The following is a 26,870-nucleotide window of genomic DNA, read 5'->3' as shown; positions in this document are numbered from 1 at the left end:
TGGAGAGCAGTGGCACAATGTTGACTCACTGCAACCTCTGCCTCTGAGGTTCAAGTGATTCTCCTGCCTCAGCCTCCCAAGTAGCTGGGACTACGGGTGCATGCCGCAATGCTTGGCTTTTTGTATTTTTAGTATTTTAGAGACAGGATTTCACTGTGTTGCCCAGGCTCATCTCGAACTCCTGACCTCAAATGATCTGCCTGCTTTGGCCTCCCAAAGTGCTGGGATTAGAGGCATGAGCCACTGTGCCCAGGCAAAATAGCATTTAGTATTTGTGTTTTGTTACAATAACTTTAGTTTTACATTTTATCTACTTCTAAATGGTGTTACAGTGGTTTTCACATTGAAATAGAATACCTGCTAAGAAACAGGTCATATTTCAGAAAGAAAATTCCCCTCCTTTTAGGCACCAAGGCCAAACAGATTATGATACTCAGGCAGACAATTTGGATTTGGTTTCTGGCAGCTGCAACATAAAGAGAATCATATGTGCTTTCCTTTTCTGATATGCAGTCTACAGCATTTAAGTACAGAGAAAGAGTTTTCCCTGGAAACAAACTTGAGGAGGAAGCGATCACATGGGATCTTGTAATATTTCAATTAAATATTCCCATATAGGGAAGGATGTTCAACTGGATGTGAGTGAGCGTAAAATAGGCTCTGGAGAGAATTGGCACTGAGACCAATCCCGTTTCTTCTGGCTTTCCAGATGATTCTGGGATGAAATGTTGTTGTTGTTGTTCTTAAATTTTGGAAGTGCTGTGCATCTGGAAAAAATAACCAGGAATTCAATTGTTTAAAAACTAAAGATATTTAGGTACAGATAAAGAATGGAACTCACTTAAATGATTTTGCTTTGAAACATGGTAAATAACCTAGAGAATAGCATAAAACACTTTGCAGAGCCATGGCTTGTAAATCTGCAACAATACTTTTATTAATTTGGAATCTTCATGAGCAGAGATGAAGAAAATAGTCCTTGAATCGATTTCCACATTATGCTGATTTTGTGATCATCTGTGTACCAAGAGACCACCCAATTTGTTTCTGTTGTAACTAACACCAGATTTTGTCCTGGGTTTGAAATCTCTGGCTATGACATGCAACACATTTAAAAAATATGTTTGATTGATAGTTTAATCATTGTTCCCCATTACATCAGCAGCCAGACCTAGTATTCCAAGTGTGAAGGATTGTTGTGCCTCTGTCCCTGTGTCACATAAAGTACTTGTGGTTTGCCAGTGGTAGACCTGACTACAACTTTATAGATTTCAGACACAGTTGAAAGTTTAAATGTTCCATTTATGTTTTAGATAGGACATGATTTCTATTCCTTCTGTTATAAAATAAAATCAACTTTTCAGTTGTTTTATTCATGAGCTCTTGTCTCTTTTTTCTTCCATATTTATATGAGTATAAAAATTTTATACTTTTGGGAAACTGGTGGGAAAAGCCAGTTACACTTGCTCTTTTTGAACCCAAGTAGGCAAACATATAATCAAGTTTTCATATGGTGTAGTTGTATATTCTTCCTGTTGGTCAGTGTCATTATTTTGGTTTTCTAGGTGATTTAACAATCAGGTAAGTCAGTATGGCTTTAGAATCTGAAAGAAATTCAACCAGGCCTTAAAATGCCTATATGTTGGTATAACCTTTAATTGAACCTGGCATTGGATTCATCTGCTGATGGTATACTCTGTTGCCCAGACAAAATTAGGTAGGTATAATCTGTCTGCAAGGATTCTGCTTTATAGGCATTTTCTATATTTTTTCTACTCATTTTATGACATTTTCAGGTTTTCATATGGTTAGCTTTGTGTACCGACCCAAACCATTGTCTTTGGTTTGTGTTGCTTCTAACAAGAAATTTGCTGTCTTCCTTATCTTTGTTCTTGTATACATGGTTTTTCTTTTCTGAATTCTTTAAAATGTTTATTCTTTAATAGCAATTTGAGGTAATTTAATTATAATGTGCCTTGGTATAGTCTTTTTTATTTTTCTTGTGCTTATGGTTTGTTGAACTGCTTTTGAATTACAGCTGGTACCTGACTTATAATGGTTTGACTTGTAATTTTTTGACTTTATGATGGGTTTATCCTGGTATTAAGTGGATTTTCAACTTAGAATATTTTTGGCTTATGATGGGTTTACCATGACATAATTTCATTGTAAGTTGAGGAGTATCTGTATTTGGAAGGTTTATGGATTTCATCAGATTTGAAAAAATTTTGTTCATTGTTTTTCTAGATACTTTTCTGTCTCATTCTCTTTCCTGTTTTTGGTGACTTCAATTGCATGTATATTGGCCACTCAAAGTTGTGCTGCAGCTCAGTGAGGTTCTGTTCTTTTTTCTGTTTCTTTTTTACAGCCTTGATTTTTCTGTCTGAATTTTATATTGCAAAGTTTCTACTACTGTGCCTTTAAGTTCACTAATCTTTTTTTCTGCAATGTCTAATATACTGTTAACCCATTCCAGAATTTTTCTTTTCAGACCTTGTCGTGTTGATCTCTAGAATTTTGACTTAGGCCTTTAAAAATCTTCCACATTTCCCTTTAGTATGTTCAATCTTTCTTCTAGCTTCTTGAACAGATGTACTATAGTGATAACAACTTTTCATAACTTTGCCTACTAATTATATCATCTGTGTCATTTCCAGTCAGTTTCAATTGTTTGATTTTTTTTTTTTTTTTCCGATCATAGTTGTTCTCTGAGCAATGCTGCCGCTCTACTGACCAAATCAGACTTACCCCACCCAATGGGACACAGTGATTTGGAACTGATCATCCATTTTGGGGCCAGCACTCCGGGGTAGGGAGATCCTTCCAACTGGGTCTCCCACACTCCTGGCTTACTTCCCTTTCCTCTGTTTGGTGATTCCTTTTCTGGATCCAGAATGCCTGGTGACCAAGACTGCACAGGTTATGTCAATCAGTAAAAAGTGATTTTTTTTTTCCTTTGGCAGACTAATCCCATTTACTTATTTTTCACAAATAAAACTTTATTTTTCCAGATGATAAATATACTATGTACTCATATAGATGACTTGAATATGTTGGAAATATGATTTTTAAAAAATTAAATTTTCCATAACTCTAGTTACTACCATTTTTTGGTACTTCTCTTTGTTTTACATAGCTGATCTTACAATGTACATATACTTTAAATTCTATTTTTTGTTTTTTTCCTGTATTAACTAAAATTTTTTTTTTTTTTTTTTTTTTTTTTGAGACGGAGTTTCACTCTTGTTACCCAGGCTGGAGTGCAATGGCGCGATCTCGGCTCACCACAACCTCCACCTCCTGGGTTCAGGCAATTCTCCTGCCTCAGCCTCCTGAGTAGCTCGGATTACAGGCATGTGCCACCATGCCCAGCTACTTTTTTGTATTTTTAGTAGAGACGAGGTTTCACCATATTGACCAGGATGGTCTCGATCTCTTGACCTTGTGATCCACCCGCCTCGGCCTCCCAAAGTGCTGGGATTACAGGCTTGAGCCACCGCGCCCGGCAAATTTTTAAGGATTAATGCTATTTCATCACATAGATATGACATAATTTATGTAACTATATACCTATGGTAGAACATGTTTAGCTTGTTTCTATTTTTTTTTTTTGGTCATTGTGTCATTCTGTACAATTTCTTACTGTATTTGGGATTTATTTTTTAGAATAGATTCTCAGAAAAGGAATGAACATTTTTAGGCACTTACAACATGATGCCAAATTGCTTTCCAAAATGGTTGTAACAATGTACATTTAGACTGAATCAACATTTGATACAACTTCAGCAGGTAAATGTTTTAAAAGTTTACAGTTTGTTTGATAAATCAAAGAGATAATATTTACTAAATTTGATATTTACCTTGAATTAAACAGTCAGTTGAGAATATTTTCTAAGTAGCTGTCTAATTGTAGTAGAAAGTTCTTCTGGTTCAAATCAGTTTTAAAAATTTATTTATATCCTTTTTATTACCACAGCCAAGTGCATTCTTTTCCTTTCATTCTGAGCCTTACATTAGCATTCATTTGACAAATCACAATGCAGAATAAGTTATAACTTTCTTAATTTGAATGAAAGTTTCCCTCCTTGTTAATGCTAACAATTCCTTTGGGATCTGTTCAAGCCTAGTATAAGTCCTTTAATTTATTATCACATTTGTTTTACTTATTTGGGATTTATATCTTGCCTACTTATAAGCAGGATTTGAGGCAACTTGTATATAATAAGATAAAAACAGTAAGATAAAGAATACAGAGAATACAGAAAGAAAAAATCTTAATGGGAACCTAAGTTAATTATCACATCTCAGCACTGATTTTTAAATCAGAGTTTTGTGGGGTCTTTTAAATGTGTTAGTTTTTCTTGCCCTTGGGCTCTGCAGGCAGCTTGTAAGAACCAAGTGGGATGAGACAGCAACTCAGAGGCTGGGGAGGTTCCTGGCACCTCGACATCAACCTCAGATGCCCTCTGGGGATGCTGGGATCTCACTTTCTCACCGGAAAACACTCATCTGTCATATTCACATTCCCCCAGGAAACTCCTTAGAGGGCACCCTTGCCTTAGAGGACAACTTCCCAGGAGCTATTGTGGCAGTCGGTGGGCAGCATTTCACAGACCACTGGTGTCTGTGGTGGGATGGACAATTTGTCTTTGACTTCAACAAGGGTCCTTTGCACAGTGGTGCAGCAGGAAGTGGAAGACCGCGACCCTTCTGTTGTGCTAAGAAGTCATTATCACCAGACAGAGCAGAAGTATGGACTGCAGATAATGGACCTCTCAGGCTGTCCAGAAATCATTACATGACTGAGGAAAAGGCAGTAACTGTTTTAAATCCCATTAGTGGGGCTGATGGGCTGTCTGGGACAGGATGCCTATACCCAAACCAGTAGCTTAGAATAACGTCTCTTTATTAACCCTCTACTGTCAGGAACTGTCATTTCCCAGGCTGAGCTCTTCAAAGAGGAGAAGGAAATCATGTTAGGGGCATCATCGTACATTATCTCATTTAATTCTAACAACCATATTCTGAAGTTGATATTAACTCCTTTATGCAGGTGAAGAGCCTGAGCTCTGCCCAAGGCCACATATTATGTGCCTAGTAAGTTACAGAGCGAAGACTTGAACCCAGACTGTCTGACTCTAAAGCCTATATTTCTTTCATATACCAGCTTACTCAGTAATGCTGTGTATATGTGGTTGAGGAGGCATCCAAATACTGTAGCTCACAAATGAACTTCATAGTGGGCGACACTAATGACTTGGGACTTGGTGCTCAATCCCGAAACTCATATATTTTTGTCAACTTGAATCACCCACATTCTCTGTACATATCCCATTTTTAGAAGTTATCAATACTTATGCCATTTTTCAATTCCCTTTTTATTTTCTAGAAAAAGCATTTTTTTTCTGCTTACTTTTTGTTCTATGACTAGAATTAACAGAACTCAGATATGATTAGTATTGTAAGCTGATTGCCCAAATGGCCTAAGAAACAGGATGAGGAGGAGCAGCATACATTTACTTTCCTTTAGTTCCTCTCCATAATTTAAATTTTTCTAAGTCTCCTCTGATTTTTCTTATGTTTAAGGATTTTGACATTACAAAAATGAGTAATTCTAACTGTGGCTTTTGTTTTACTTTTAAGTTTAGGGGTACATGTGCAGGTTTGTAATATGGGTACACCCGTGTCATGAGGGTTTGTTGTACGGATGATTTCATTACCCAAGTATCAAGCCTAGTACCTTAGTTATTTTCCTGACCCCTTCCCTCCTTCCACCTTCACCCTCCAGTAGGCCCCAGAGGGTGTTGTTCCCCTCTATGTGTCCGTGTGTTCCCATAATTTAGCTCCCACTTACAAGTTAGAACATGCAGTATTTGGTTTTCTGTCCCTGCATTATTTTTGCTAAGGATAATGGACTCCAGTTCCATCCCTGTTCCTGCAAAAGACATGACCTCATTTTTTATGGCTACATAGTATTCCGTGGTGTAAATGTACCACATTTTCTTTATCCAGTCTATCACTGATGGGCATTTAGGTTGATTCCATGTCTTTGCTGTTGTTGTGCATAGTGCTGCAATGAACATATCTGTGCATATGTCTTTATGGCAGAATGCTTTATATTCCTTTGGGCATATACCCAGTAATGGGGGTGTTGGGTTCAAATAGCAGTTATGTTTTTAGGTCTTTGAGGAATCATCATACTGTTTTCCACAATTTACACTGCCACCAACAGTGTATAAGTGTTCCTGTTTCCTTACAACCTTGACAGCACCTGTTATTTTTTGACATTTTAGTAATAACCATTTTGACTGGTGTGAGATGCTATCTCATTATAATTTTGATTTGCATTTCTCTAGTGATCAGCGATGCTGACCTTTTTTCGTATGTTTGTTAGTTGCATGTAGGTCTTCTTTTGAAAAGTGTCTGTTCACATCCTTTGCCTACTTTTTAAATGAGGTTGTTAGTTTTTTCTTGTAAGTTTGTTTAAGGTCCTTAGAGATGCTGGATAGTAGACCTTTGTCAGATGTATAGTTTGTAAATGGTATTGCCTAGGTTGTCTTTCAGGGTTTTTATAATGTTGGGTTTTATATTTAAGTCTTTGATCCATCTTGGGTTGATTTTTGTTTATAATATAAAGAAAGGGTCTAGTTTCAATCTTCTGCATATGGCTATCTAGTTATCCCAGCACCATTTAATGACTAGGGAGTCCTTTCCTCATTGCTTGTTTTTGTCAGCTTTGTCAAAGATTAGATGGTTGTAGGTGTGCAGCCTTATTTCTGGGATCTCTATTCTGTTCCATTGGTCCATGTGTCTATTTTTTTTGGATCAGTACCATGCTGTTTTGGATACTGTAGCCCTGTTGTATAGTTTGAAGTTGGGTAGTGTGATGCCTCCAAATTGTGGCTTTTAGGGAATAACTGTTATTTGTTTAAATTTAATAGATTTTTATTAAGCAGCTTTCAAAATATTTTTCAAGAGAGGTATGATTACAAGATGAGTATTATGATGATGTCTTCTAATAACTTTGTGCTTTACAGGGTTACATGACAGTTAAAGTATTATAATTACAGGGTATACCATGAGAATCTCTAGAGGCACGAGAATTTCTAGAACCTGGGAGGTGGAGGTTGCAGCGAACTGAGATCATGCCACCTCACTCCAGCCTGGGCACAGAACCAGATTCTGTCTCCAAAAAAAAAAAAAAAAAGGGGGGGAAATTGGCTGGGCGCAGTAGCTCACACCTGTAATCCTAACATGTTGGGAGGCCAAGGAGGGCAGATAATGAGGTCAGAAGATCAAGAACGTTCTGGCCAACATGGTGAAACCCCATCTCTACTACAAAAATACAAAAATTAGCTGGGCGTGGTGGTGTACTCTTGCAGTTCCAGTACTCGGGAGACTGAGGCAGGAGAACTGCTTGAACCCTGGAGGTGGAGATTGCAGTGAACCCAGATCTCATCACTGCACTCCAGCCTGGTGACAAAGTTAGTCTCTGTCTAAAAAAAGGTGGTGGGGGGAATGGATGGGAATGAAGTGAATATGCAATGTTCATAGCATTGCACAGGAAAAAAGATGTCAGTTCTTTTGAGGAGGAAGAGAAACAAATGGGACTGAGTAAGTGTACAGAGATATTTTAAAGTGTCCTGCAGGAAAGGCATTGGATCTCAAGTTTGTTGATCCTGATCCAGATTTAGAGAAATCTGCCGGGATGTGAGGGGGTTATCCAAGATGTAACTAATTTTTATGGCGTATAATAAGCAAGGGATCAACAAGTGCCGAGGAGGACAACTAATCATACATGAGCCCTAGCTGATTTTAGAGGGGCAGAAAGGTGTGTCATGGGTGGGGCTGGGACTGAGCATGTTAGGGTTGGGAAACTAGGCTGCCACCAGTATCTCTTGCTTCATAAGTATTGATTTTATTTCTAGCCTAGAGAGAAACACATGTTAGTATGGTATAAAAAATCATAAAACGTGAAGTTTAACAGAAATGACATTTGAGTTCCATGTGCCTCTGCTCTGTAAGTGCAAGTGACTGAAAATGGACTGTAATATAGGTCTAGCATGATCTAGTCAGGACAGGTCTAAATGTAGTAGCTTCAGTAAAGTGGCCCTCCTACTACTTTTCATCTTAGAGCCAATAGAATTTACAGGATTGACTCAGGGTGGAGTGTGGAGCAAGGGTATGAGCAGCCTTTTTCTCTATATATTTCTCTGGCTTGTTGTAAGTAACCTTAGATATAATTTAGAGAAATCATAAATGAATTTGTTCTGGGTGGGATTTAATAATAATCAATCAGCACACAGAAAATAAATGAAATATATATAGTCTTTCTGCTTTGATCCTTTTGTGAAGTGGAATCTATATAAAAATCTGTGTTTATATAAAGGCTCAAGCAGTTGTAAGAAACAAAATTTTATTGGGATGAAGTTACAGAGTCATAGGTAGGTGGAAGTGGTTAACAGTACAGGGATAATGTAAGTTTATGGGCCAAGTTTTGCTTGGCTGTTAAGAGTTAAGTAGTATAAGGTTAATTTAAATAGATGATGTGTCTTGTGAGAATATATGTTTAACTAAAAAAAATTATAATTAAAAAATCGTATAAACTGGAAGTCAGGAAAAAATCACATAAACTGGAAGTCAGGAGAGGCTGCGTTCTGAGTTTTCTGGGAACTGAGGGTGGGACCTTAACTTCCCTGGGCCTCGTTTTCCTCACCTGGGAAATAATGGGACTGGACTGAGGTGCCTTCAGCTGTAACCGTCTATCATTTTAGTCTCAAAAGTAGCAGATTGACCAAAATGTCCCTGAAGGGATTATATAGGCAGTTTGGTGGTTACATTATTACATTACTGTGCATCAGAAATGTGTTGAAAAGAGCACTGGAGAAGGACTGCATTATAGTTCCAGTTCTTCCTCTTGCTAACTTTGTCCATAAGTTATCTGATCTCTAGTGGGGTAAGCAGAATCATGTCCCTCTTCCATAACCCACCCAAGATATGCCATAATCCTTGGAATATGTATATGTTATGTAGAAAAAGGAAATTTGAAGTTCCAATTATGTTACAAATTTTAAAATAGGGACATTAGCCTGGATTAAGCAGCTCTTAAAAGTAAAAGCGGAAGGCAGAAGGGTAGATCAGTGACATCTGAGGAGGAAGAAGAGGAAGAGAAAGAAGAGGAATAAGAGGAGGAAGGGATTTGTAGTGTGAGAGGAACTTGATCCACCATTGCTGGCTTTGAAGATGGAGGAAGGGGGCTACAAGCCAAAAAAAATGTGGACAACATAGAGAAGCTGAGAATGGCTCTTAGCTGGTATCCAGCAAGAAAACAGGGAACTCAGTTCTACCATTACAAGGCACTGAATTCTGTGAACAACCTGAATGGGCAAATAAATAGATATTTTTTCCCCTAGAGACTTGTATTAAGCTGTTTTTGCATTGCTGTAAAGAAATACTTAAGTCAGGATAAGGCAGGATAATAAAAGAAGTTTATTTTTTTTTAAAAAAGAGGTTTGATTGGCTCACAGTTCTGCAGGCTATACAAGCAGGGCACTAGCATACACTTGGCTTCTGCAGAGCCCTCAGGAAGCTTTCAATCATGGTAGAAGGTAAAGGGGGAATGGGCATCTCACATGGTGAGAACAGGAGCAAGACAGAATGTGTGTGTGAGTGGAGGGAGGTGCCACACATCCTTAAGCAACCTGAACTTCACTATTGGAGCCATGAGGCATCTGTCCCCATGATCCCAACTCCTCACACCAGGCTCCACTTCCAACACTGGGGATTACATTTCAACATGAGACTGAGAGGCATCAACATCTAAACTATTATCAAGACTCCAGAAAGGAATGCAGCTGTGCCAACACTTCTATATTAGTCTGGTGAGATCTGTGTCATACTTCTAACACAACTGTAAGAGCATAACCTTGTATTGCTATAAGCTACCAAGTTTCTGGTTTGTCAGTGCTTCAAATCCCTTCTGCCTCTTCTTCCTCCTCAGATGTCACTGATCTATCCTTCTGCCTTTTGCTTCTACTTTTAAGAGCTGCTTAATCCAGGATAATGTCCTTATTTTGAAGTTTGTAACATAACTGGAACTTCAAACCAGAAAAAGAAGTTGCAAATAAATGAATAAACAAAAAAAACCCATAAAACATAGAAACCAAAAAGCAAAATGGTAGACATAAATCCTACTTTTATCAATAATTACATTAAATGTAAGTGAATAAACACTTCAATCAAAAGGCAGAGAATGGGAAAATGAATAAAAAGACATAATCCAACTACATACTACTGTTGCCTACAAGAGATACTCTAGATTAAAAAACACAAGTTGAAAGTAAAAGACAGAAAAGGACATACCATGCAACAGTAACCAAAAGAGAGCTGGAGTGACTATAAATTTTTTTTAAAAATTGTTACCAGATTTAAAAAATTGTTACTAGAGACAAAGAAAAAACTCTTTATAAGGTAAAAGGATCAACAAGTCAAGAAAACAAACATAACAATATAGATGTACATGCATCTAACAATAGAGCTCCTAATTACATGAAGAAAAAAGTGATAGACTTGAAAAGAGAAATAAACAATTTTACAACAGCAGAATATACATTCTGCTGTAGTGCATATGGAGTATTATTTAGGATAGACCATATGTTAGGCCATAAATCAAATATTAATATATTTAAAAGGACTGAAATAATATAAGGTATGTTCTCTGACTACAATACAATGAACAGTGGAATAACAAAAGGAAATTTGAGAAATTTACAAATATGTGGAAATCAAACAACACACTCTTAATGGATGAAAGAAGAAATTACAATGGAAACTAGAAAATACTTTGAGATGAATGAAACAAAGCACAACATAATAAAACTTATGGGATACAGATAAAGCAAGGCTTAGAAGGAATTTTATAACTGTAAATGCTTATATTAACAAAGAAGAAAGATCTTAAATCAGTAGCTTAACTTGCAGTTTTTAAAAACTAGATTAATAAGAGCAAACTAAATCCAATGCAAACATAAGAAAGGAAATAATAAAGATTAGAGTGGAAATAAATGAAATACAGAATACATAAACAACAGAGGAAATCAACAAAGCCAGAAGCTGGTTCTTTGAAAAGAGCAACAAAATTGACGAACATTAAGCTACGCTGATGGAAAAAAGAAAAAAAAAAAAAAAAAAAAAAAAAGAGAAGACTCAGATGACTAAAATCAAGGTTGAAAAAAGGGATACTTCACAGAAATAAAAGGATTATAAGGGAATAATATGAATAATTGTATACCAACAAATAAGATAACCAAGATCAAATGGATATCTGTATAACCAAGGTAATTGGGTATATTTATATGCTCAAGATAACTGAAAACCTGCCCTCATGAAACCATGTACTTGAATGATCATTGCAGCATTGTTCATAGTAGCCAAAAGCATGACAAACATAATGAGAACATGTACATTCATCAGTTAATAAAAGGATACACAAACTATAGTATATCCACATAATAAAATATTACTCAGCCAAAAAAAAAAGCAATGGAATAACACCATATGCAACCACATGAATGAACCTTGAAAGCATTACACTAAGTAAAGGAAGCCAGATACAAAAGGCGACGTGTTGACTGATTCTATTTATATAACATGTCCAGAATTGGCAAATCCATAGGGACAGAAAGTAGTCATTGCTGGAGGTGATAGATGGCGAGGACTGCTAATAGGTTTTTTTTGGTGGGGATAATGAAAATTTTCTGAAATTAGATAGTGATAAGGATTTGTATTTGTTTCCTATGGCTGCCATAACAGATTACTACAAACCCGGTTGCTTAAAACAACAGAAATTTATTATCTCATTATTCTAGAGGCAAGAAGTCCGAAACCGATTTGAGTGGGGACACAAAATCAATATGTTGGCAGGGTTAGTTCATTTTTGGAGACTCTGAGAAAGAAGTCATTAACTGCTTTTCTCCTACCTTCTGGTGGGCTGCTGGCAATTCTTGGCATTCCTTGGCTCGCAGACACATCATTCCAATCTTTGCCTCCATGTGCACATCAACTTCTCTTCTGTTTCTCCTCCTTTGTGTCTTTTTTCCTTTTTATCAGAATACTTTCCATTGGATTGAAGACCCATTGAATAACCCAGGCTGAATTTATCTTGTGAAGCTTAATTATATCTTTTAAAAAATAAAGTCACATTCACAGAATCGGGGTAAACAAATCTTTTGAGAGGTGAGCATTCAGTCCACTACAGAGTTAAACAACTTTGTGAATATACTAAAGCCACTGAATTGTACACTTCAAAAGGATGAATTTCATAATTTGCAAGCTATATTTCAGTAAACAGGGATAATATGAAAAATGCTTTTACAATATTTTTATAGCTATATCTTTATAAAGTAATGATTAAAGATCAATTCAGGTAGATTTAAAATATTTAAGAATTATTATTAATTTTTGATCTACCAAAGATTATAAATAAAGATATTAAACTGTGTAAAAAATACTTTAGGAAACATTTTGTTCTTTTCACTACCATACTTAGCCATATTTGCTTTGAAATAAATTTTTGAGATATAAATAAAAGTAGATGCATTTCTAAGCAGTTACTGCTCTTATCCTTCATTTTTGTACTTTTTTTTGCATACATTCTATGTAACGAATACAAATTTTAAAAAGCATAATTTTCAGGTAGCTATGATGTACCAGTTTCACCTGAATGTCCTATAATTTAATTTCTCAACTTCCTTATTAGTATAAGTGTGTCTACTATCACTTACTACTTGATGGCACTTATCATGTGTGATTTAAAATGGAATTAATTGATCCAGAAAAAGAAAATAGGGGATCACAGTTCCACATGGCTGGGGAGGCCTCACAATCATAAATATAAAGTTTCAATATTGTAGAATATGAAGTTCAATATTGTAGAAAACATCAGCTGGGACATACGCAGGAAAAAATCTAAGAATCTGGCATTTATTAGTTGCCATATGTATTCTCTCATCTTAATCCTCAAGAACTTCACGAGGAAAATGTTCATACTACCTTGTCTCTTTGCAGATGAGGAGACAGACCTACAAAGCTTAGGAAACTTACTCAAGGGGATTTAACTACTAGGTGGAGACACTCTCTCCCGGGTGGCTTTCATCATCCATCTAGCTGGAGTTGTTGGCTACATTTGTGAGCATCTATCAGCAAATGTGTGTATTGGTGTCATTTCAACTAGAAGACCTCCAAAGGCAAAAACTGTATTCATTTGACATTCCAAATCCATATAATGTTCAATAGTTCAGAAAACAGTACATCAGATGGAGAATCCACAGAAGAAACAAGTCTCCCAGGAAACTTGCCCTTTGTCACTGGCCAAATCTGGGGACAATCTGTACTTAGAACATAACAGCAATAACCATACCCACAATATACTAAGGACATACTTCTTGTCCCATACCATATTGGACTCTTCACACACATTTCCTCATTCGGTCAAGAGTATCATGAGGAAGATGCATTTACTGCTGTTTGTGGATGAGGAAATAGACCTACAAGGGTTAAGAAACTTGCAAGGGCATTTAACTACTAGTTGGAGGTGCCAAAACTTGAAGCCAGGTGTTTTTTACTTTGGATGCTGTGCTCTTCCTGGTACTCCATGTTGCCTCAATTTAAATCTTTATCCAGCCTTCTCATGATTGGATGGAGTATGCCAGTTATAGGTAAACAAAGAGGTCCAGCAGCCTCTTCCAGATTCCAGTCTTCCTCAGTTTCCATTGCCAGCATTTCACCACACCCAATTTGGAGAGTCTTCTTCCCCTTTATTCCATTAGCTCCAAACCTACATGTTCTTCAAGACTCAGATCGGGTCTGAACTCTGAGCTCTTTCTTTTGTACCACAGCAGGAGTGGTCAGACACAACTCTCACCATCTAATTTAAAAGTTCCTCTAAAAGGCTTGCAATGATAAAGATCTTTAAAAGAATATTTGTCATAAGATGTAAACTGATGTATCTAGAAAGCAATTCCAATTATGGCTGTTATTTATAGAAGTGAATACTATTGGTGAGTTTTAGCAAAGCGCTTACAGTAGAGTGGTTTGGATCAAATCCAGGTTATTCACTTGTTAATACATTATTTATATTAACAAAATAAAATGTTAGGCTAAGCACCAAGTATTTTTCCTCCGAATACCATGTGTTTACTAAGGCTAAGGCTATTACCCTTTCCAATAATTATTTGCCAAACATAAATTTTATAGTACGCAACGTAATTTCTGAGGCTTTCATTAAAGTTTGGAAATGTAGACACAGAGAATCAACCAGTATGAAGAACAACCCACTCAATCAATTTTGCATCATTACCCATGAAGCTCTTTTCCACTGTTGTTTAGAAAGATTCAGGATGAAAAGAGGCAGTAGCTTACTGTTGTTTTATGCACTCCTCCACTATCCACTGTGCTGGGTTGTTTGTTATGAATTACTCACTCTTTCCCAGGTGACTTTCAGCAGTGGTAAAATATTTAAGAAGTATATATATCATCATGACTCCATCATATGCTTCCCCTTCTTTGCTTCAGTCCTTCCCAGCCCGAGTCTTCACATGCTTGATTATGTAATATAGCACTAACTTACCTCCATTTTACTTTATCTTTTCTTGTCAGAGCAAGATTTTACAATATGACAAACCAGAGTCACAGGTAACTGTGACTCAGGTGGGCAGGTCAGGGTAGACGAATAAGGGAGTGCCATCCAAGCATGGTGGCCTAGACAATCTGTTTCACTCCCCACACCTATATCAGCTGCCCCTTGTGACTTACAGATGAGTGGTGAGGGCAGAACCCGGCCCTAGAGTAAGATTTCATTGCTAGCTCCAACATTTAATAGCTCTGCTTTGGGTAAACCCTTATATGCGTGCTCAGTCTTCATTTTCACACCTGCACAAGAAGCTAATAACATACCTACCTCTTATGATCCCTCTGAAGATAATATGAGACCACAAACGAAAAAAAAGTGCTTTATACATTTTTAATGAGTATTTTATTAATCTAGTTATTAAAAAATTTATGTTAATTCAGAATCTGCCCTTCTCTAAGTTATGTCCATTGCTTTTGGTTCTCCTAATTTACTGATAACACCAATGATAATAATATTTGCGATTTTGAGCACTTACTATACAATTTTGAGCACTTACTATACATTTTGAGCACTACTATACAAATGCATGTTTTTTGTGAAATACAGAGTCTTTATGGAGTGATATGACTTTTGAAACTGGCAATGTGATGCAAACTGGCATATTGAAAGAAGATTCATTAAAAAATAAAAGCTAATAGTGATCCGATAGAAAAAGCATAGTTGTGGTCTGCAACACTTTGGATCTCAGCAGGAAGCAGATGACCCACTCTGAGGACAGTTCAATGATGAGAACATTTACAAAGGTGTGGGAAGGATGTAGGGGATGACCAGGACATGGTGAAGTGCACAGGGACTGGGAAAAGGGAACACTCTGAACAACCAGAAGGTGAAAGTGGAGGGAGCTGTTACCAGGCTTCCGTGAGCACGATAGCCTTGGAAGAGGGGTTGTCTCCCAGGAGCTGTGGCTGTAGGTAACACAGCTATTGCCAAACTGGTGTAGCATAGAGGAATAGAGGGAATAAATACTCGTAGTTGTCCCATTCTGTGGTCTGCAACTGCTTTCCATTTGCTGAACCCAATCAAACTGGCGGGCCAGGGAGGCCAGGTAAAGCATGGAGGTCAGTCATCTGGACCCCAGAGCAGTGTGGAGAGTCTTTCTGGAAGGTCAATATGGAAAAAAAAAAAAAAAACAGTGGAGGATTATGAGAAATGCCAGCATAAATAATGCATAAATTTAGAATGAAATAGACAAACAATGAAATATGCAGACTTTAGGAATGGGCTGTGTCCAAAACTTTATTTTTTGGTTGTTTGGTGGTAACTCAAGAGAATGTCTTTCCTACATGCGTTTTAAAATGCTGATTCAGGTCTCCATCTACTCCTCCAAAGCTCTGGGATCCACATTTGTTTGAAATATTATACCAATAAGACAGGGCTGAATTCTCGGTCTTAAGAGCCAACAGTCATGTGGTGATAGAGGGAGAAAGATGAGTCACCTCCTCTCACTGTTCATGGAATTGGATTGGCTCTGGTAAGTTTTGAACTAGGTAGATTCTTCTGAACCTGTTTCCTCCTCCCACTTTTGCTGAGTACCCTTCTCATTCTTCTCTAAAACAGTTGCCATGACAACAAACTGCTCTCCTTATGAAATACATCATGCTTACAAATTACCCAGTTATCTTTTCTCCTTTATCGTATGTGGGTTAATGATCGGATTTTGGAAATGGTCTTGAGTTTCTCTAGTTTCGGCTTTGCAATTTTGTACCTGTGCTGTTTAGGCTTTGCAATTTCTTACATGGGTTGTTGGGTTACTTAGTTAACTCTCTGAGCTTCAGTGTATGACCTTGTGAAATAATTGTACTATTAGCATTACCTGTGGGGTAATACACTTTTGGGACTCCAGGTAACTGAATACAGAGAAATCACTTGGGAAGCCTGAGAGCTAACTTAGCTTTTCCTCTTGGGTCTGAGAATGCGGTCCTTCAGTTTATCCCAAAAACTAGTAAATGTAAGCCCTCATTTCCTTCAAATGAGAATGTTTAATGAAGAGATTGAGTTTCTTTGAAAGAATGGACTGTGAGTCCAGTGTAAAGTTTACTCTTTGGATATGACTTACATGGGCATTAGTAGCTGCTACTGGGGATTCTGGGGCCTTGCAAATGATTCTGGGATGTGCAGTCCACTTCTGCCACATCTGCTCTGTGGGACCACTCATCTAATGCTCAGATTCTATATATATATATATACAGTTTTTTTTTGAGATGGAGTTTCACTCTTGTTACCCAGGCTGGAGTGCAATGGCGCGATCTCGGCTCACTGCGACCTCCGTCTCCTGGGTTCAGGCAATTCTCCTGCCTCAGCCTCCTGAGTAGCTGGGATTACAGGCACGCACCACCATGCCCAGCTAATTTTTTGTATTTTTAATAGAGACAGGGTTTCACCATGTTGACCAGGATGGTCTTGATTTCTTGACCTCGTGATCCACCCGCCTCAGCCTCCCAAAGTGCTGGGATTACAGACTTGAGCCACCGCGCCCGGTCAGATTCTATATTTTTTTTATAAATAGGTTGGGAACTTTTACCAACTTAGTGTGTGTGTATTTATGTATGCTGCATGTGGTCTTCTATAAATCCATAGCCTAGTGGTTCTCAAACTTTATCAAGCATCTGAATCATCTGAAGAACTTGTTAAAACAGACATCTGAGCCCTGCTCCCAGAGTTTCCATTTCAGTAGGTCTGTGGTGGGGTCTGAGAATTTGCATTTGTATTACTAGGTTATACTGATGCTGCTCGTTCTGGGACCACACTTTGAGAGCTACTACTTTGTCTCCCTGAACTTCTTTTCTGTGATTTTTGAGAGGGTTAAAGGAGGCAATCCATACAGAGTTCCTATCACAGCACCAGGCATTTAGTAAATATTTGCTTCTACTACTACTGCAATGATCATGACCACTTTGCTGTTCAGCTGCTGCTGCTGCTTGGTAATCCTTCATTCCGGACAACATTAGTTAGGTATTAAGAGCAATGGAAAATAATTACCTCTCTGGGAGAGATCTGCATTTTAAAGAAGTTTGTTAATTCAAAGAGATTTGTAATTTGAAGAATATTAGACTGTGATAAAGAAATATACAAAACTTCTGGCAATGTGTAGTGGAAGATACTTTTGAGTAAGAAGCTGACATTCGGCAGGTTCTCCACTGGATCACCTCTCTATAAAACTCCTTGCTATTTAGGATTCCACATTCTTTCTAAAAGTTTTGAGCTTTTCCACAGGCTTTCATGGTAGAGAAAGCACATGGTGTGGGTAGAGCAGGTGCGGCCATTTATATGTATGGGTTCTTTGCAAGTCTGGCATTTATAAAATTGGTGATGCTTGTATTGTGTTTATTTAATCATGTAATATAAGATTCTTTCGAAAAGTATGCCTTCTAATTTCATGCTGAGAATAATGCAGGTAGTTCAGTGTAATGCAGTTATAATAAAATGGCAACAAAACAACATTTTGCTTTACATCATGGAATTAGCAAGTAAAAACCAATTGGAAGCCAATCTTTTTGAAATTTTTTAAAATGTAAGTTTGATTTGGAGAATATGGCTTGTTGGCCCAGAACATATAAAGAACAAAATAATATAATTAACAACAGTTTCAGTTATGAACTTACCAGATATCTTTTTTTTTTTTGAGACGGAGTTTTGCTCTTGTTACCCAGGCTGGAGTGCAATGGCGCAATCTCGGCTCACCGCAACCTCCGCCTCCTGGGTTCAGGCGATTCTCCTGCCTCAGCCTCCTGAGTAGCTGGGATTACAGGCACACGCCACCATGCGCAGCTAATTTTTGTATTTTTAGTAGAGACGGGGTTTCACCATGTTGACCAGGATGGTCTCGATCTCTTGACCTCGTGATCCACCCGCCTCAGCCTCCCAAAGTGCTGGGATTACAGGCTTGAGCCACCGCGCCCGGCCAGATATCTTGATAAAATAAGTATTGACATGTATACGAATGCCAACATTGTGTTTTTCCAATTCAACATGATGTTATGCCATAAAACTGCAGCAGTTATACAAATTAGAATTGGTTAAAAACTGTTGAAATCTTTGAATTTTTACTGTTTAAAAATTCAGAAAATATTAAACATTTTCTTGAAGTTGAAGTAAAGGAATTAATGTCACTGACAGAAATACAGTGAATCTAATTAGAAGTCCCTGGGCAGCAGCTCATTAGTGTGGTTAGTTAGTAAATGAAATTTCAGCTGCAGTGAATTAGAGGACGTGTCTTCAGTTATTTTTTTCTAAAAAGAATTACAAAATGTCTATGATGGTTTTATATTAGTAGAATTCTCCCCCCACCCAAACAGGAAATATTTAGGATCATTTTGTCATTAGGAAAGAAATGGCCATTTGGGGACAGGTTTTCTTAAATGCCTGGATGTTAAACTTGGGTAAGTAAAACAAAATCTATTCTCCTGTGAGGGAGAGGCTTTCATTTGTCTGCTATGCTACTCAGTTTCACATTTCTTTTGTCAAATCCTCTTTTTTTTTTTTTTTAACCATTTGCACCTCTTTATTAGATTTCTGTAACAAAAAAAATCTCATCTAGATGAACAATATTCTAGTGAAAGATATTTAATATAGGTTGAGACATTTATTTGTCAGTTTCAAAATGTGACACATTTCCTTTTTCATGTTACTACTATGGATGTCTGTATCTTTGTCACTTGAGAGTTCATGGATAATTTAGAGACCCAAGAGGTTGAATTTCGGTAGTTCAGATGTGTTCATAAGCAAGGTTATGATAATTGGGCAATTACTGTAGGATATGATAACCCCATCCCCTGGGGTGTTTGAATGTTTTTTTTAGATTATATTAGAAGTTTAGGCCCTGGGCTCACACCTTTCTGTAGAGCCCCAAAATGGTAGAGTCCTGTTCACCCACAGTTTAGCCATGATCCCATGGTTTTGGGGTCTGCAGGTTAAGACTGGGGACATCCTACAGCAGTTTCTCAACTGGAGGTGACTTTGTTCCATACGGAACATTTGGCAATATGTGTGGACAATTTTGGTGGTCACAACTCACAACTGGGAGGTGGGAGTGACTGCTGACATCTACTGGGTAATAACCAGGGATGCCACTAAATACCCTATACAACAAAGAATAATCTGACCCCAAATGTCAGTAGTGCTGAGATTGAGAAACGGTCCTACTGTCATCAAGTGCTTGCTGAATGAGCATACACACACATAATGGATGGTACGCCTTTCAGCTGCCTGAATCCCTGCAGAATGCACAATGGGGTGCGCACTAAAATGGAGCCAAACATTGCAAAGATCTCCTAACCTTGTCATTGAAAAGACTTCTGTGACAACTGTTTATTTCCTTACTCTCCTTTTAAAGAAACATACATTTCTGGTTTATTTCTCTCTGGAAGTCCTTGAATCAGTGGCATGTAGAAAACTGTGTTACACTTTCAGCAATTGACTATATATTTTCCAATATGACTGGTCCCAAAGATCAGCCACCAAAATATTTTTCAGTCTAGCTTACATGTGTTTTTTTTTGTTTTTTTTTTTTTTCTTTTTTTTTTTTTTTATTGCATTTTAGGTTTTGGGGTACATGTGATGAACATGCAAGATTGTTGCATAGGTACACACATGGCAGTGTGGTTTGCTGCCTTCCGTCCCCTCACCTGTATCTGTCATTTCTCCCCATGCTGTCTCTTCCCACCTCCCCACCCCCGCCCCTCCCCCATTTCCCCCCAACAGACCCCAGTGTGTAGTGCTCCCCTCCCTGTGTCCATGTGTTCTCATTGTTCAACACCCGCCTATGAGTGAGAATATACGGTGTTTGATTTTCTGCTCTTGTGTCAGTTTGCTGAGAATGATGGTTTCCAGGTTCATCCATGTCCCTATAAAGGACGTGAACTCATCGTTTTTGATGGCTGCATAATATTCCATGGTGTATATGTACCACATTTTCCCTATCCAGTCTATCATCGTTGGACATTTGGGTTGGTTCCAGGTCTTTGCTATTGTAAACAGTGCTGCAATGAACATTCGTGTGCACGTGTCCTTGTAGTAGAATGATTTATAATCCTTTGGATATATACCCAGTAATGGGATTGCTGGGTCAAATGGGATTTCTATTTTTAGGTCCTTGAGGAATCACCACACTGTCTTCCACATTGGTTGAATTAATTTACATTCCCACCAACAGTGTAAAAGTGTTCCTATTTCTCCACATCCTCTCCAGCATCTGTTGTTTCCCGATTTTTTAATGATCGCCATTCTAACTGGTGTGAGATGGTATCTCAATGTGGTTTTGATTTGCATTTCTCTGATGACCAGTGATGATGAGCATTTTTTCATATGTTTGTTGGCCTCCTGTATGTCTTCTTTTGTAAAGTATCTGTTCATATCCTTTGCCCATTTTTGAATGGGCTTGTTTGTTTTTTTCTTGTAGATCTGCTTTAGTTCTTTGTAAATTCTGGATATCAGCCCCTTATTCCAGACAATCCAAAAAGAGGGAATCCTTCCCAAATCATTTTACGAGACAAACATCATCCTGATACCAAAACCCGGCAGAGACTCAACAAGAAAAGAAAATTTCAGGCCAATATCCATGATGAACATAGATGCAAAAATCTTCAATAAAATACTGGCAAGCCGATTGCAACAGCATATCAAAAAGCTCATCCACCATGATCAAGTAGGATTCATCCCGGGGATGCAAGGCTGGTTCAACATACGCAAGTCCATAAACGTAATTCACCACATAAACAGAACCAAAGACAAAAACCACATGATTATCTCAATTGATGCAGAGAAGGCTTTTGACAAAATTCAACAACCCTTTATGCTAAAAACCCTCAATAAACTAGGTATTGACGGAACGTATCTCAAAACAATAAAAGCTATTTACGACAAACCAACAGCCAATATCATACTGAATGGGCAAAAACTGGAAGCATTCCCTTTGAAATCTGGCACTAGACAAGGATGCCCTCTCTCACCACTCCTATTCAATATAGTACTGGAAGTTCTAGCCAGAGCAATCAGGCAAGAAAAAGAAATAAAGGGTATCCAAATTGGAAAGGAGGAAATCAAATTGTCTCTATTTGCAGATGACATGATTGTATATCTGGAAGACCCCATCATCTCAGCCCAAAATCTCCTGAAACTGATAAACAACTTCAGCAAAGTCTCAGGATACAAAATCAACGTGCAAAAATCACAAGCATTCCTATACACCAGTAATAGACTTCAAGAGAGCCAAATCAAGAACGAACTGCCATTCACAATTGCTACAAAGAGAATAAAGTACCTAGGAATACAACTAACAAGGAACGTAAAGGACCTCTTCAAGGAGAACTACAAGCCATTGCTCAACGAAATAAGAGAGGATACAAACAGATGGAGAAACATTCCATGTTCATGGTTAGGAAGAATCAACATCGTGAAAATGGCCATACTGCCCAAAGTAATTTACAGATTCAACGCCATTCCCATCAAGCTACCAATGACCTTCTTCACAGAACTGGAAAAAAACACCTTAAACTTCATATGGAACCAAAAGAGAGCCCGCATAGCCAAGTCAATTCTAAGCAAAAAGAACAAAGCAGGAAGCATCACACTACCGGACTTCAAACTATACTACAAGGCTACAGTAATCAAAACAGCATGGTACTGGTACCAAAACAGAGATATAGACCAATGGAACAGAACAGAGGCCTCACAGGAAATACAACATACCCACAACCATCTGATCTTCGACAAACCTGACAAAAACAAGCAATGGGGAAAGGACTCCCTGTTTAATAAATGGTGTTGGGAAAACTGGCTAGCCATGTGCAGAAAGCAGAAACAGGACCCCTTCCTGACACCTTACACCAAAATTAACTCCAGATGGATTAAAGACTTAAACATCAGACCTAATACCATAAAAACCTTAGAAGAAAACCTAGGCAAAACCATTCAGGACATAGGTGTAGGCAAGGACTTCATGACCAAAACGCCAAAAGCAATGGCAACAAAAGCCAAAATAGACAAATGGGACCTAATCAAACTCCACAGCTTCTGCACGGCAAAAGAAACAGTCAGTAGAGTGAATCGGCAACCAACAGAATGGGAAAAAATTTTTGCAGTCTACCCACATGTGTTTTTTTTTAAGTAGAGGAAGAATCATATGAGGCCTTGAATAAAAAAATCTAAAACATCATGTTTTCTGTGCAACAATATCATGTATACATTGTAAGAAATACAAAGCATAGAATACTTGGGGGAGAAAATTTATGGGCTGGCCGGCCAGGCAGGAGTATGGCAGGTGAGCTCTAGTGCCAAAGGAAGAGGGAAGAGATGGGGAAAGGGGTCAAGTGAGGGGGAGAAAGAGTCCTCTCTGTGGGAAGAAAACCTTTTATTTCATGAAGGAAAAGATTTGTTTGTGAACACAGGGTATAAATATTATGTACATTCTCTCTCACTTTTCTTAAAAAACTCTGCATTAACATATGAAAGGAGAGGAAGATGATCTGGACACCAGGAAAAATGAACATGGAGAATGGCAGGAAATGGAGATATTTTCCTCAAGTCATAAGAAATGGTGCTTGGCAATGCCAAGAAGCAGCAATTCCACTCAACTTCATGGCACTGCAAGTTACTAAAAATGGTGTGGAACTGGTATAATTTGGTACAGTCCATTGTATCGATGCAGCACATTTTATCATTTCCCAAGTGATGGATATTGATTAATTTCCACTTCTTTGCATTTTTGAATAATTCTGCTATGAAAATTCATTTATGAGGCTGTGTGTGTCATTTCTTTTGGGCATATACTGAGGAGTGAAGTTGGTGGATCACATGGAAAGTATATATATATATATATATATATATATATATATATATATATATATATATATATATTTGAGACAGAGTCTTGCTCTGTCTCCAGGATGGAGTGCAGTGGCACAAACCCGGTTCACTGCAACCTCCGCCTCCTGGGTTCAAGCCATTCTTCCACCTCCCGAGTAGCTGGTACCACAGGTGCATGCCACCATGTCCAGCTAATTTTTGTATTTTTAGTAGAGATGGGGTTTCACCATGTTGGCCAGGGTGGTCTCCATCTCTTGACCTTGTGATCCCGAAAAACCCATCAACTGTTTTCTAAAATGGCTGTACCATTTTCTATTCCCACCAGCAATGTATGAAACCTCCAGTTTCTTTTTTTCTTTTTTTTTTGAGACAATCTTGCTCTGCTCCCAAGCTGGAGTGCAGTGGTGTGATCTCAGCTCACTGCAACCTCTGCTTCCTGGGTTCAAGCAATTCTCCTGCCTTAGCCTCCTGAGTAGCTGGGATTACAGGTGCCTGCCACCATGCCTGGCTAATTTAAAAAATATTTTTAGTAGAGACAGGTTTCACTCTGTTAGCCAGGGTGGGCTTGAACCCCTGAACTTGTGATCTGCCTACCTCGGCCTCCCAAAGTGCAGGGATTATAGGCATGAACCACCATGCCTAGGTGATTTCAGTTTCTTCATATCCTCACCAACACTTGGTGTGTCCATCTTTTTGATTATTTGCCATCCTAGTGGGTATGAGGTACACTTTCCTCTCCTTTTCAATGCCCCCCCACCTCCTTTTTCCTATTTATCTTATTCTTCAATGCCCCCCACCTCCTTTTTCCTATTTATCTTATTCTTTTCTTCCTAAAGGTATATTCATTTATATAAAATCTCATCACTGAAAAATTCTTAGTAGGCAAGTGAAGAAATGATGCTGGTATAGATTCAAAGATCAATTCCCTTTGGCAATCCATTCCATTGGATTTTCCTTAAAATGCTCTAGTTTTTTCTTACAGATGCTCTAGTTGCACTAACTGCAGAATAGAACAAGCAGCTTTTAGGGCCAGGAAGTATATCTGTTTAGAAATAGCTCAATAGTGAAGTTTAAATCAGATTACAGTCACACTGTAAGCATTTTCCCCGTAGACATACACACCATCTCCTTCACACTCTCCACAAAGTGAAGGAATTGGAGGATTTTCTGTACTCCCTTACTTGTAAGGGCAGATTTACCTTTGCTAGTGTCCTGCTCCTTTGTTTTTCTTCCCTGAGTGCTTTTTCCCCTCAGCCTGAGGCATGTGCCTGTAAAGCTGACTTTTTCTGCGTTCTACATGGTGGCTGAACTTAACTTGATTCAGCTTTGCAATCCTCTAGGGACAGGGGTTCTCTACCCTAGATGCCCATTAGAAGCACTTACTGAGTTTTAAAGTAATACACTAGTCTCAGTTCCCAGGAGGTCATTTAAACCAGAACCTCAAATGACCTTGAAAATGCATAAATGGTTAAAGGCTTTCTTTCCTGTTCCCAAAATAGATTTTTCAAATTTCAGCATTTGGAGTTATAAAAAAATGGGAAAAAGCAGACCCAAATAATTATTATACAAAATTTTTTAAAGTGCACCTGAGGCCATGCTGTAGAGGTAGCCGGGAAGTTGTAGAATTAGATCTTGATTTGTACTCAGATTGGGGTGAAGATTCAGGCTTTGTTGTTGTTGTTGTTGTTGTTGTTCTTCTTCTTCTTTCTTCTTTCTTCTTTCTTCTTCTTCTTCTTTTTGAGACAGAGTCTCTCTCTGTCACTGAGGCTGGAGTGCAGTGGTGTGATCTTAGCTCTTAGCTCACTGCAACCTCCACCTCCTGGGTTCAAGTGATTCTCCTGCCTCAGCCTCCCAAGTAGCCCACTACCGCGCCCAAATAATTTTTGTATTTTTATTAGAGTTGGGGTTTCACCATGTTGGCCAGGCTGGTCTCTAACTCCTGGCCTCAAGTGATCCACCTATCTCGGCCTCGCAAAGTGCTGGGATTACAGGCATAAGCCACCATGCCTAGGATCTGTTCTCGATGAATATTTATAAACTAATAAGCAATCAGCTTGGGCCTCTTTGGCTATAATATGGGGCTCAAACTTACATTGTGTTATCATGATCAATGGGATAATAAAGTACTAAGAAGTACTTTAAAATGATACATTTCAGAGCTCTTTAGTATCTACTTATTATTTGTTTTCAGCAAATTTTTTAAAGTTGTGTGGCCTTACTTTACCACACACAATTTGGGTATATTTTAATCTCGTGTTTCCTCTGTTTATCAGAGATTGGGCCAAGAGCATAGGTTCTGGTGCTGACTGCTTAGCAGCAAGTCCCAACGCAGTCACTGAGTCCACTGGGGGATCTTCTGTTGTAATCCTCCTTTAACTTTCATCTTCTTTTCTGTAACATAAGCACAAGTACCTACTCCATGATTTCATGAGAATTAAAAAGCGATAATGCTTGTAAAGCACTTAGCACATCCCTTAGATATTGGGCACTTGGAAATGTTAGTCTTTCTTTTTTATTATTAAATGTGGTAAGTACTTTAAAAATTCAAGGAGATCAGGCATTTCATGGTTAAAAGGACAATTGTACCCTAAGTGGCCCATTTTAAGAAATAGCAGTTTCTTTAAAGACTTGGGTGGTAGTTTAATTTGGCATCGGCATATATCATTTGGACTCCTGCTTCAGGTCAATTAAATATCAACATTTGTAAATAACTTTACTTGGAGTTTGTTTTTTACTATTGGATTATTGATTTTTTCTTCTATGCAGAGCATGTGAAGGAAGCTTTTTATATAAGTTTCAAGTTCTAAAATAAAGTACGGAACTGAGATTGACAACTTCTAAACTATCAAATTATAAACGTGGGCAGATTACAGAAAACCTGTTTCCCCAGAACTTCATATTTTAAATTACTAAAATGATAGGTTCTTTGAAAAACTTTTTATTTTGGATATTGTCAAGTAACCCATCATACTTAAAATCAAAGGGAATAGTATAGTGAATCTGCATGTATCCATTAACCCATCTTCAACAACGATCACTGCTGTTTAGTCACGAACACTTGAAAGTGTTATGCAATCAGCCGGTAAAGAATCTCCAATCAAATTGATTTAATCTTTTCTTGTTATTAAAAAACTTCTAAATAATAAAGAAATGTGTGGAGTACAAAAAGAACACCCATATTTCCAAACATTTATTAATAATCTCTTAAGTAAGGATGCAGTGCAGTCAGGGCTTATAAAGTCACACAGTGTTGTAATTTAATGAGTGATGGATAAAAATTCTGGTCATATCCTCACTGGAGATGGTTCTGACATACCAGTTACTTAGAAAATCTGATCTTTTCAGAGTAAAGCCTTTATCTGCCATTCTGTTTTAGATC

The sequence above is a fragment of the Saimiri boliviensis genome, chromosome 9 (genome assembly GCF_048565385.1).
Source record: "Saimiri boliviensis isolate mSaiBol1 chromosome 9, mSaiBol1.pri, whole genome shotgun sequence".
In the NCBI taxonomy this organism is placed as follows: Eukaryota; Metazoa; Chordata; class Mammalia; order Primates; family Cebidae; genus Saimiri; species Saimiri boliviensis.
This window is presented reverse-complemented; position numbering follows the sequence as displayed.